Below are 14,406 nucleotides of genomic sequence, written 5' to 3'. Positions count from 1 at the left end.
TTCGGTAAAGCTGGGGCTTCCCTTTATGCCTCAGCTTCAACAGATTGCTCTACTGAGCGATCTCCTTCTTCCATTTAAGTCTGAAGTTAGGGTATCTCCTGAACAAGTAACACATAAAGATTTCCCTCCATTAGTTCATATTCATGATGTAATGCACTGTATGTAATAAAAATGGACATTGAGCAATTGTACTTAACAAAGAAAAGACACAAATTCTCAATTTAAAACATACTTCAAAAATTTACTCTTATACCACTTAAACATGTCACACCTTACCCCTTTGTAAGGCATAACATGATCCCGTAGAATACCTAATGAACTACCAAATTTCACCTACCGATAACTCATTAAGTACCCTACAAGGGATTTTAAAATAATTCTTTTATTTTTGATAAGTGGTGAGCATTTCTAATAAGTATTTAAAACATGTAATTAAGTGGAAAGCTAGTTGAAAATTTTGGCCCATTTTATTTTTCCGCAAATTTTATAAAAATTTTGATAGAGTTCCCTCTGTATTTTGAGAAAACAGTTCTTCAAATACCTGTAAAAAAGCACTTCTAAAAATTTTTCTCAACAACTACTTCAATTTCATACTCAATCTCAATCAATTTCTCAACGCATTTATCAACTTTCAAATTTCAAATCCACTATCCAATGATCATCAAAATACTAGTAATCCATTTTATTCAAATTAAATAAAATAGTTCCATTCATATTTCATTAGAAACAAAACAATTTAGATACATCATTATAAAATTTACATTAAGAGAATTTCAAACTACGATATATATTACAACTTTATACAAATTTTATACAAGCTGCTCAAGACCCATTTTTACATGTCCATACATTTATGTGCAATATATATACATCAAAAGAAATATTTACAGTTAGGGTATAAATTATACCCGAAGACTTCAAGCTGAATGATCCTCAATCTTCAAGCACTTTCACACGCTCCTCTAGTCTCTAAATCATGACAAAGAATAAAAGCTATCGCTGAGTACTAGGACTCAATGGTGCACAACATACTAAAATAATCTTTATGCAAAATATAAATCACATTTATTCAAAAATTTGACTAAACATGAGCATTAAACACAAAACATGAATTATGAGATTTTAATGCAAACCAAGTTTATTTCAAAGTATCAAAACACATTTCATAAAACCCACAGTTAGATCATGCCATTCGAAACAAATAGAATCTCAATAGCCAGAGGCTAAAGAGAAATCACATCATAAGGCTAGCTAGCTCAAATATATGGATATCCATTCACATCCTCTTCTACTGGCACACCTCAACACTTCTCCAGAGAAGGAATCAAAATTCGAAACTAATTACCCCCACTAGTCGTGCTAGTGAGGTGTTCAAATATATGGTCATGACACTGTGGTTTCAAAACTTATCTTAATAATTTGCTAAACATTGTCATTTCAAATATACACAATAACTTTCAATAATTTAAGTCAAAACATTATAACTAATGTCACAAATAAATTTTCAACAATTCAAAGCAAATGTAAAATACATATTTCATTCACTTTATCAATGAATTTTAAAGCATAGTAATGTTGTGCACAAACCTCAAGCGAGTCACCTCTTGGCCTTGACTCGGTTCCTTGGATTCTTTCCTAGTATTCTTTTCAACTGAAACACACAATTTTTACAGTGTTTCAGTACCATAACTTAACATAAATCCAAAAATAAATTTAACTTCACTTTTACTTAGCTCTAACGTGCTAAATTCGACGTTCTTGAAATTTTGTATTTCGAGTTACTATTCACAGCACTATTCAAATCAAATTATTGACTTTCTAAGGCTTAATAGGTATGGGAACTCCAACTTCACTCACATACCACATTTTGGTCACCAAACTTGTTGGTTTTGGTCATTTTTTTCAAAACTTAGGTCTTTTAGGCAAAATTGCCAAATTTTCAGTTTTGGTGTCCCTAATTGTACTGTTTTATTGGTCAGTTTACTGTTCAAATTTGGCAAAACTTTCTTCATATAAAATGTTCCTTATTGTCTTAAGTTTATTCTCCTTTTTGAATCACCCCAATTGGAGTTTTGTAGCTCAAGTTATAAGCAAATTACGTTTACTGTTCATGCTACAGAATTTGGTTATACAGATTTGTTTATCCAACTTCGTTCAGCAATTTGACCAAGTTAAGTCCATAATTTGGTCTAACTTTCTTCATATGAAATGTTATACTATGCCTTAGGTTTCCATCGGTTCAAGAATCACCTAAATCGGAGTTTTCTAGAGAGAGTTATAGCCATTGAAACTTTATTGTTCAAATAGTAAATCTGCAGTCTGCAGATTCAGGTCACCAACTTTGCTCAGTAATTTGATTGGGTTAATGGCATAATTTGGATTGGTGTTCTTCATGAAAGTTTTAGGTCTATATCTCATCTAACCACTGGTAAAATTTTAGGTCATTTTGACCTGCCTAGCTCGAGTTATGACCAAATGAACAAACACTGTTCATTTGGTCAGTTTGTGCAGGGCAGCCTGCGATTTCTTAAGTTTGGTCACTTTGTTCACTAGGTTTTAGTCACTTTTTGGGCAGGCTTCCTAAACGAAAATTGTGTCATTTAGTGCCTATTTTCATCCCCAATTGGTCGCATATCTATTGGACTTGTAAAATTTCATTTTTGGTCCCTCAAAGGAAATTTTGGTCATGCTGCCAGCACATGACCTTATCCAAGCCGAATTGGCTTTTAATTCCAATACTTCTAACACACCTCATTTGGTCACAAATGACCATTTCTCACTTCAAATTAGGTCAAAGACACCATTAAAAATTTCTCCAAATTTTTTCCTCAAAACCCTAGGTTTCAAAACCCTAACTCACTAATTTTGTTGCATTTACTTGATTCCATGCCTCTAACCATAGTCATTCAACTAACTAAGGTTTATATACCCAATTAAATCCATCAAACCATGAAAATATACTCCCATATACATGTTGGCTGAAAATCATTCATGGTCCCTCAACAAATTTTTATTTCATTTTAAGCATTTTTCTAAGTTATTCAAGCTAAAAACACAACAATTAATTTCAAACTTTCAATTTGATGTGCTTACCTCAACTTTGATATCCAATCTTCAATTTTTCTCCTCTTTTCTTCTTTCTTTCTTATTAAATTTCTTTCTCAAGGGAAGGGAATAAGGTTTTATGGAGTGATTATGAAAGAAGTTGGGATTTGGTAAGGGTTTCAAAGCTTGAAGACAAGCTTTAATGGAGGTTTAACTATGGAGATATGAGGGAGAGGGAAAGTGATGTTTTGAAGAAGAAGACTTTGTGTTTAATTTTTTTTTTCTTTTCTTTCTTTATGTCTTTTGTCTTATGGAAGACCCAAAAATCCATTTAATCAAATTATTAATTATGAGATTTATGGCATCATGCATGATATCATGCATGATGTCATTTCCCTACACCTTTTTCATTTTCCTTCTTTTTTTTTCTATTAGTTCTTTAATTTAATTTTCGATTCCGAAATTTTCTTTTCTCCGATTTTATTTGACAGTTAGGTCAGGAGTCAGCTCTCGGGGTCAATTGACCAAATTGCCCCTCGCCGGTTCATCCCAGTTTGCAATTAATTTCATATTTCTTTCGGCTCCCTGACCTAATTATTTGACTGGCTTAACAGATATTTTTCGTGATTTTCTCTTTTCCAATGTGTTTATAAGGGTCTTAAAGACCGCAGCGTCACATTTTACGGTTCGAAATTTGGGTTTAAATAGACTTCACAGTCGTTCCTGAGAAGGTCACCCATCGCTGTGACTCTCGGCTCGTTTAACTTCTTATATTCTATTTTTCTTGTTTATACTTAACTAATTGGACATTACTAATTATTTGTGTTTATAGCTTCTCTAGTTGTCTTAAGTGTGGTTCTAATCCCCTTAATTGTCCGGATCGACACCAGTCATCGGAACAGTGAAATATACCAGGCTATGCAAACGGGGGTGTTACATTTTTACTTAAAAGAAAATCATGTTGATCCGACTTATTCAACTTGCCACATCCAAAATATCCTTAATCCTTCTGATTGGGGGCAATAACTTACAAAACCAAAAATTTTCCCATTATCATTCCAAAACAGGATTGACCATAGCCAACATTTCAATTACTGGGATTAACAACAGGCATGGTACAATACCTTTCTCATACAAAATCACAAGAATGGTCATTCATGGCTGTTCTTTTTCCAAAAAACATTTAATCTTTCCAGAACCCCTTCATGGTTTACTCAATGGCGGAAGTATTTTAATGCACTACTTGAAATTCTTACACCAGAAGTCTCAGAGAGTTTAAACCTTTTCAAAATCCATTACAAATCCTCACCCAAAGAGAAAAGGTTTTCGCCTCTTCTCTTATTTTCTTCAAAGTTCTTTTTACCTTGGCTTCTCATCTGGTTTTTTGAATTTCGACCCCAAGATGGATTGAACTCCATTCCCAGAAGATTCAAGGTCAAATGGTGGGACTCACTCAATGTCCCCAAAGCAATTACAAATCAAGGAATAAAAGATTGGCTTAAGGGAAAAAAACCTCTTGCCACAAAAATCCAGTACAAAACCAGTTATTTTTGGCCTAACGATCACATGCTATGGCTAGATTGGCATGAGCTAAAAATGATGAAGAATATTTTGCAATAATGCAACAGCTATGGCAAAACATAACAAATTTCTCTATAGCCGATTATGATTTAGAACCCATAATCGATTTGGGAGATGATGATGAAAAAGGTTGTGGTACCTCCTCACAGGTACCAAATCTATTGTAAAAAAAAAAAAACCAGCAAAAGAAATTTATGGTGGCAAAATTATCCATTTTTTCTTTTATATTTTACTCTTGTAATTATTTTTTCATTTTTTTTTCTTTCAAAACCCAACAGGACACTGTTCACTTTTACTGTTCACATGTGAAAACAACAAGAAGAACTGTTCGAGCACTGTTCACTTAATAGGAAGAACTATTCAAGACACTGTTCAAGTACTGTTCAAACGTGAAGATGTCAAGTGGCAGACACTATTCAAAATTTAAAAAATTATAAACCTGCCCCTGGTCACTTTTATATAAGGAGACACCCATTCAAGGCGGGAACAAGCTTCCAAAGTGATCTTCCAAACTTCTAATTTGGCTTTCCAATTCTCTCTCCAAAAAATCGAGAGAATCCGAAGAAGGTCCTAAAGGAGTTTCATCCCGAGGCAAGCAAGGAGCAAGAAGATCGATTCACTTCCTATCCTGCCCTACCTCTACCTCATTTATAAAACCTTGTAACTTCCTTGTAGTAGATCCTAGGAAGCTCATGTGCTGAGCAACCTTTGTACGTCCTATCTTGAATTATATCTCTAAAACCTCTGTACAAACTTTCAACGTTTATAAAATTTTGAAGTAAGTACTTTACAAATTTCTTACAAAATTACAAATCTTTCTTACATGCATATGACTGGTTCAACAGCCTATCTTGCATAAATATATGTATATATATTCATAACGGACTGGCTCTGCCGCCTATTGAGTATATATATATATATATATATATATATATATATATATATATATATATATATATTTCATTATTTAAATTTCATTTCTAAAAATTTCCCTTTCTTGTATATTTTATTTATTTCTTTAATTATTTATTTATTTTTCAAGATTTAAAGAGTTGTTTCTTCTCTGTTAGCTTATCCCTCTTTCGATCCTGGTGCGTCCTTCGTATCAGAGCCTGGGGGGGAAAGGTTCTATTTAAGATTTGGATTCACATTTAAACATTTTTCTATATATATATACTAATATTGTGGTTGAGTACGCCATGATGAAAAAGTATATTTTTAAATATGTTATTAGAAGATATAAAAAATTAATTTAAAATTTAATTTGATATATTTTAATTATAAAAGTATAAAATAATTAAATAACTTTTTTAACATTATTTAAAAAATAAATTTTTAGCCTCTCAACCTCAATAACAAAGAAAATTTAATGTATGAAAGTAATAGATTTTATTATTCTTTTTCCAATATAAATTCCATTAATATTAGATTACTCATATTAATTATCCTAATTACAATTGATAATGATATATTTATTAATAAAAATATACAGAACATGTTAAAAAATAAATTAATTAAATACTTTTTAAAAATAAAGTGAATTATAATTTGAAATGAATGAAAAAAAGTTTTTTTATAAAATGGAAAATAATAGTTTTATTTATTAATTATTTTATTTTTATCATTGAATAATTAAATTTTATAACAATAATAATACCAATCCCAACATCGTGTGGGTAATTTCACTTGTTACTATCTTTTTCTTTCTCTATAATTCCTCACATTTTCTTTATACTTTTAGTTTTTTTTTTCAAGTTTTTTAAATTTTATTTTAATTTTTTGGAGAAATTATTTTTTCTTTTAATATTTGTCATCGTTTTTATTTGATTTAATATATAAAGCAAAACGTTCTCTTTTAAAAAATCAATAATATTGATTTAGATAATTAATTGATTTTTGAATATTGTAATATTGTCGATATTTTTGTGTATCTAAATGGATTAATAAAATTTATTTGTGGCTTCATATATCTAAATGTTATAATTGTCTAAATAATAATATGAGCTAATAATTTAGAGTCATCATTTTTAATATTGGCCAATAACTATATATATCCGTTTGTGTATTAGAATTAGTGGCTAGCTCAATTAAATAAAAATTTAACGAGCTTATATTCTAATAATTTGAAACTTATTTTTTTTATTAATCCAATTTAATTGAAAATTTTATTGTTGATATTTTTTAAATTTATTTTGAAGTAATAAAAAAATTAAAAATAATTAAATTGTGAATTTGATTAAAATTTCTTTTAAATTAATGTTATAATTGTCATTAATTAATTTTTTCATCATATAAAATTTAATATTATCATGGCCCGTGTCATAATCGGTGCTAGAGAACGAGTCAACTTAAGGCTGTCAAAACCCATAGCAAGTCTAAGACTGAAAACTTTGAACTTCTAATGGCCCACATAATTGTTTTGAAACTTGCCGTGAAATTTAAGGGTGGTTCTTTCCTCCCTAAGACTGCGACTCAACAGAAAGAGGTTAAAACATTTAGTGTATCATGTAAAAATTTCTTTTTTTGATTTGGGTTTTTACTTGTAGAACTAAACTTTTTCTGTATCCTTTGTAACATTACTATGAATCACATAACTTTCTTTTGTCAAGCAAAAACTTTCTTAGATTTGTTTCCCTAGGAAGAGCATGCACATAAACCTTTACTTACTCAAGTATAAACTTTGGGATGGTCCCTCTATGGAACTCCTTTTTACTTGGTCATAACATTTCATATCCCTAAAACATTTATTTACTTTCCTAAGACTCCACATTCCATTGCATCTAAAATTATAAAATATTGTTAAGCTCTTCCATTTCATTTTACAAGAAACAATTCTCTAACACATGCATCTATGCCAACCTACTGGTAAGCACATTCTCATATAATCATACATTAGTCATACACGCCAACACCACAAACATAAACATACAACCATAATATGTCAAAACAATTTACTTACATGACACTAAGACATAATATAAGTACATAATTGGAACTAAAACTTATACATGTGACATTACATTATTACATAAAAAGGAATCTATGTTATTACACATCTGCTCTTCTAACATGTCATAAACACTCCTAGATTCTTATGCTCCTACTACCTGCAAAAATTGTTTTGGTTGGGGGGTGAGCTGGGAGGCTTAGTAAGCATAAGCTACTTAAACAACTACATTTTTTCTTTTCATTTCGTATATAGAATTGTCAAACACATGAATGCAATAATCATCAATCATATGCAAACATTGTAGTCATGTCGCCAGTGACTCCCCAACAATCCAATGTGCCTGGCTCATACTGAGGTTCCTGAAAGTTTTCGCTTAAAACATTGCATGTATCATGCACCAGGAGTCTCGTAGGGACCTCACCAGGATTTATGGATCTATAATATATATAACATAACACAATAGTAACCATAAGGGAGTCAGTGGGCCATCCATAATCTACCCCACATCATAAACAATTATACAATTTCATCAAGTATGAGTCTAGTGCACAACATCCTAATATCAATGCAATTCATAATGCATGATTATACTAAAAACAGTAAATAAAGTAATTAATAGCAATTATAACTAATTTAAGCAATTTATACTTATCTCTTGTGGAACTTATTCATTAATACTTACCCCTAAGTATGGCAGGTAGACTAGACTCCACGTATGATTCCTAGGATGTTCTGACATTACCGACTCAAGGCCTAACTTCCTTAGACTTAGATCACCATCTCTGATCAAGTGGTGAAACAAACATCAAAATATAAATTCTATATTCTAGACTTCCTAAAAAACATGTAAAGGATCTATAACCTATCCATTCTAGGTCCCTTTGGATCATTAAGATAGGTTTTGAAGCCTTAGAAACAAAGGGAGAAAAGGCCTGACAGAACCCACTTCGTCAGCCGAAGTCTCGAGCTTCGGTTGACCATTTAATCCAATAGCTACTGCGGCTACTGAAGTCCTATACTTCGACTGCCAAACTTCTAGGTCTTAAAAAACCCCTTTTTGTTCAGTAGCCACTACAGCTGCTGAAGTTTTGGACTTCAGTTGCCGAACCTCGAAATTTTTCAGATTTTCTCAAGAAACTACATGCTTCTGCTGTTAAAATAATGGTTTTCAACAGTCGAACCTCTGAATTTTTAGAATTTCCAAGTCAAAAATCTATAGCAACTCAACCCAAGCTACCTAAAAACGTATCTCAAGGCTCTCTCAAACATGATCCAACCATAAAAACACATAATTAAGGCCTAAAACAACTTTAAATCAAGGTTAAAGTCCACTTGCATCCATCATGAACTTGATTTCAAGGTTCAACCCAACATTAAATATAGCATTAGCATAAAATCCTTAAATCCATCAACGAAAACCAGTCATTTTAGGCTTAAACACACTTCAAAATTTACAAACTCAAAACAAGACTCTAACCCACTAGCATGCAAATCTAAAGAAACCAAGGAAAAGTAAAAACTTAAAGCAAAAAGAGGCCTACCTCTTAGTTAACCAAGCCTAACTAAGGAAGTTAATGCTAATCTCTTTTCCCAATCTTGGATCAAAATTTCCTTTCCACTTGCTTCCTTGTACTTCCAACAAAACGCTAAAGATGCATGCAAGTTTTTAATCAAATTGTCAATTAGCAAGTTAAGAGACTTGGGAAAAGAAAAGAAAGACTTAAAATAGAGATAGAGGAAGAGAAACTTACCTATTACTCTCCCTCTCTGTAACACCCCTCACCCGACTACAGTGTAGCCAAGCGAGGCGTGCTACATTCGGTGTCGGAGCACCCTATCTTATCCTATTTTATTCCTTTAATCTTTTGATCTTGTTATATTTTAATATCAATTATTTTTAGATGGAGAAACCAGCAGAGTTTCCCCTATTTTATTATCAGTTAACGTATTTTACTATTTACCTGCTTGAAATTTTCAATAATATTTACAATAAAAAAATATCATTCATGCTTATCATATTCATCTCACTTTTAATTCTTGTAATTCACATCTCATTCATATATCTCAATTTCATATTCATTTCCATTCATGCACAATTTATATATATAAATTCTCAAGTTTTATTAATTTACATGATTTACACACTGATTACATAAATTCATAATTTACATGATCTACAAATTAGTTAAAGTTCCTTAATCTATATTTCAACATACAATTCATAGTTTACATTACAAATAATAAATAATTATAATGTACAAAATACATAATATGATCTATATGTGAGCCCTATCTACATGCATTGTTGAGGAGGTGACAACCTTGAACACTCTGTAGATCAGAACTCCAAAACTCTTTTTGGTATTCGCTGGGCTTTAACTTCAGTACCTGCGCGAGGAAACAAATCAATCGCGCTAAGCATTGCTGCTTAGTGGTGCAATAATATAGCAAGAAAATAATACACAAGTAAAAATAATTGGAGCATATTTTCTATACTTAAGAATTTTACTAGGTTCATATGAAATTTGACATACAGTATATTTTTCGTCATTTATGTTGCTCTCTAGAATTTCTTATGTCATAAGTTTACAATAATCATTTATATAATGTACAAATAAATCTAAATATTTAGTTTATGTTTATTTTATTATGGAGGATGCATTTCTAATAATTACTTACATTATGCTTATTTTGCTAGTCTTTCATTTACTCTCTTAATATTTTCTATGTGTTGTGGATCATTTCGTAATAATTAAATTCTTAATACTAGTTTAATACCTTTTGGATTTTTCTCACTGATTTATTTAGTTTCTAATATTTTTAACTTATTTCAATAATTTTTTTTTCTCTGCCCAGGTAACCTATGACAGGCTGACTAAACTGGATAACGAGGCGTTGGTACTAGACACCGCGGTGCCTCGGGCCGTCATACCATGGGACGCAGAACGTCAACCACGTATACAGTCAACCACGTATAAAGCCATAATAACACATAATCAGGCATAAAAGCCATGAGTGCGAGCATAAAGCCATGAATACAAGCACAAAGCCTTTCGCAGTACTGTTAAACAATACCCTATTAGCATGCCAAACTATCCAATCTGACACACATGTCTAGGCAATACAAGGGCACAAAATATCATTAAATATTAATATATTGTGTTTTATGACTTCATTATTTCATAATAATTTTCAATCATAATGTATACATTCATTTGATCATATATATGATCACAATTCACATCAATTATCCTTTTATATCATTATAGTCAAAGTACTTTTCCTTTCTACAATAATGAGAACTAATGTCTTATTCATACATTAATATGGTTCATTTATTCATTCATTATGTTATTCATATTGATCACAATTTTAAACAATGGTTCACATGTACCATTGTATTCAAAACATTTTTCCTTTCTCTCTTGATAGGAACTTAAATCCCAAATGACACTTTTATCACATTTATTCATTCAACAATCTATTCATGTAAAGTACATTCCATACTTCAAGTTGTATTGCTAATATATTATGAACTCCATTGGTGTTGGAAGTAGAAGTCTCAACAATCCATCTAGGTTAATTTCATTTCATATTCAAGTGGAATCACTCATGTTTTATTAGACCTACTAGTAATAAGAATACAAATCTTAATTATATATTCACATAACTTAAATGTTCATTAAGTCATTTAGGTAAATTACTATTTCTATTCCAAGTAATCCATGAACATTTCATGGATTCCAAATTTCATACCTTAATTTCCTCTATCAATTTAGTTCTTACACTTTATGTCTTTGTACTACTATTCACATTACTATTCACTCAAATTGTTAACTTTTTAATAAATAATAAATTTATTGAACCTAAGTTCACCAAGATACCACATTTTGCATTTTATTTTTGTTGGTATTTATTTCCAATACCATTTCAAAGCTTGTTTTATGTTATTCAAAATTTTCAGATTTCATACCCTAAGTTTACTGTTCTATTTGTCATTATTACAGTGGAAATTTGGCAAACTTTTCTTCTTCAAAGTTGTTCCTTTATGTGTCTTCTTTAATTTCTTTTTTGAATCATTCCAATTGGAGTTTTGTAGCTCAAGTTATGGTCATTTTACCATAACTGGCCGGATTGACCTGTACCCAGAATTTCTGGGCAATTTGGTTCTGCCAAATTTGGTGACCTAAGTTTAGTTGCCAATTTGACTAGGTTATGGTTAGAATTTGGATTTGTGTTCTTCATGAAAGTTGTAGGGCTATGTCTCAGCTTTCTACTGGTAAAATTTCAGATCAATTGAACTTTTCTATGCTGAGTTATGACCATTTGAACAAACACTATTTATTTGATTATTTTCCAGGGACAGCATGTTGGTCACCCGGATTAGGGTAATTTTTAGGTCAACTTGGTTTAGTTTTCTGAGCAGGGTTTCTTCAACAAAGTTGTACCATTATGTGTCTAGTTTCATTTACAATTAGCCTTGCACCAATTGAACCTATACAACTCCAATTATAGCTGCCTAAACCTACTGGACTCACACCCAGTTCTGCAGGTCACCAAGGGCAGCATGCCTAAGCTCAACTCCATTATCTTTACTTACTTCAATTCCTCCTCACACACATTCAAATAGTCACTAATTGACCATTACAATGTTAATATACCATTACATAAGTAAAACTCTAATTTTTCACAAACCCTAATTTCCAAAGTGTCTATTTCATACCTTTCATGTCATCCAACACACATAATTCAACATCTAACTTAAGTTATCTCATCACAAACCACTTCTAAACAATTCAAGTCATACAAATCAACAAATCTCATCCTTCTCTCATAGCTGCAAATTTTCATACACACTTCAATATAATTGTTTTGTTCAATTTTACAACAAATTCTCATTTAATTTGTCTTCCTAACAAAGATTAAAAAGATAGGGAAGTAAGTATAGGCACTAACCTTTTTTAGCTTCACTTAACCTTGATTAAACCTCCCTAATCTCTTCTTTTTTGGCTGCCAATAGCTTTTTCTAGGTGAAAGATCAAATTTTTGTGAAGGGACTTGGCAATTTTGGTGAACAAATAGAGAGGAAATTCAAGCTTTTAAGCTTGAAAATGGTGGAAACTTTTCTCTCTCTCTCTCCCTCTCTACATTTTTGGCTGCCCAAAGGTTGAAGATGCAGATTGTTTGTCAATTTTTGGTCTCTTTTATCTCTTTTAATGAGTTTAATAAATTGTGATTGGTGGAGAAAATTTAAATGACATCATATAATGTCATAATTAGGTATTTTCCTTCATTTTCTTTTCTTTTCTTCTCTACTCATTTTCAATTAAATTTTTTAGCAATATTTATTTATATTTTAGATCATAATAATTATTTACTTAACTGGACAAATCGGTCAAAAATCATCTCTGAAGACGAAATGACCAAAATGCCCTCCGTTTGGCTTATTAAGCCAAAATCGTCTGTACCAATCGAAAAATTTTTCTAAACCTTTTCTTGGCATTCTAATGCCATAGAAACCTCAATGACTCTTCTCTGGAGTCTCAAAAATTATTTTCTGAATTTTCTCCTGGGTTTAGGGCTTTTAGTTGCAAAGACCGCAAATTTCCACTGGGTTACCCATCGCTAGGGCACCGGCTCATTTAACTTGGTTGTATTTTATTTTTAAAATTTTTTCTAAATTTTTCTTATTATTATTTGAGTTATTTATGACTCCTCACTCTAGTCTAAATATTTTTCTAGACGTTCTAGCTATCCAGACCGACACCGGTCACTGGAACAGTAGAATGTGCGGAATTGCTACAGTGAGGGTGTTACACTCTCTCAGCCAAGGGCACCATTTATATCCATCTCGTAAAAAGAGACCTTCAGTTGCCGAAGCTTCATCTTCTAACTGCCGAAGTTCATACTGCCCACAAGGAAAAACTCGAATTCTTCCCTTAACAAGAACACACCTCAAACATTCTTCGTATAACCTAGACTCTTAACACATCATACATATGCACACACATACACATAAATACATATTACCACCATTCCTTTGTCCGTGATACTTCGAGTTTCCTAAGAAATTCCCACCAATGATAGGAATTCCGATATCGAAAAATGGTGAGTATTACAAATATTTCATCTTTAATTTTTTTTTAACATAATCTTAAAATTAATTGAACATTTAAAGATTAATGTTCAATTTAAATGGCCCCATATATCCCTTCATTAATATTGTCATTAAATTCATTTATAATTGGGTGTGCGGGCTAGTATATGGAGCTCATTTCCATAGGATAAATAAGTTTCAAACTATTAGAATGTGGACTCATTAATTTTTTTAATGGACCAATATTCTAGTAATTTAAAAATAAATTTAAACTAATATATGGGTCAATTAACCTAGCTTTTAATTAATTGTTAGCTCAATTTAAAGAATTTACTAATATTTAAAGTCAAAATTTTTGTTTAATTGACTCAATAAATTAAGTTGTAATAAAAAATTTTACTAAATTTTTTTTAGGCTAAACTTGAAAGACAATTAAGAATCTATCAACATTTAAAGTTTGATATTTTAGCCTTACCAAGAAACAAATCAACAAAAAAGGCTAGCTTGGAAGATTGAGAATTCCCTACAAGTTCAAGGCTAAGAGGAAACATATGGGTCTGTGCCCTTTTCGCAATTAAAGGTAAGAAACAAATTAGACAGAATAATTCCACAAAAACCCTCGATCTTTCTTTAGTGAATTTCCCTTTTCTTGTTATCCAGTCTTCTATCAAAAAGAAAGATTTAGAGATCCAATGAAAAGGAGAAAGATGGAGGAGTTGAGAGAAAGTAGCCT

Source organism: Hevea brasiliensis, chromosome 9 (assembly GCF_030052815.1).
Source record: "Hevea brasiliensis isolate MT/VB/25A 57/8 chromosome 9, ASM3005281v1, whole genome shotgun sequence".
Lineage (NCBI taxonomy): Eukaryota > Viridiplantae > Streptophyta > Magnoliopsida > Malpighiales > Euphorbiaceae > Hevea > Hevea brasiliensis.
Note: the sequence above shows the minus strand (reverse complement) of the source record.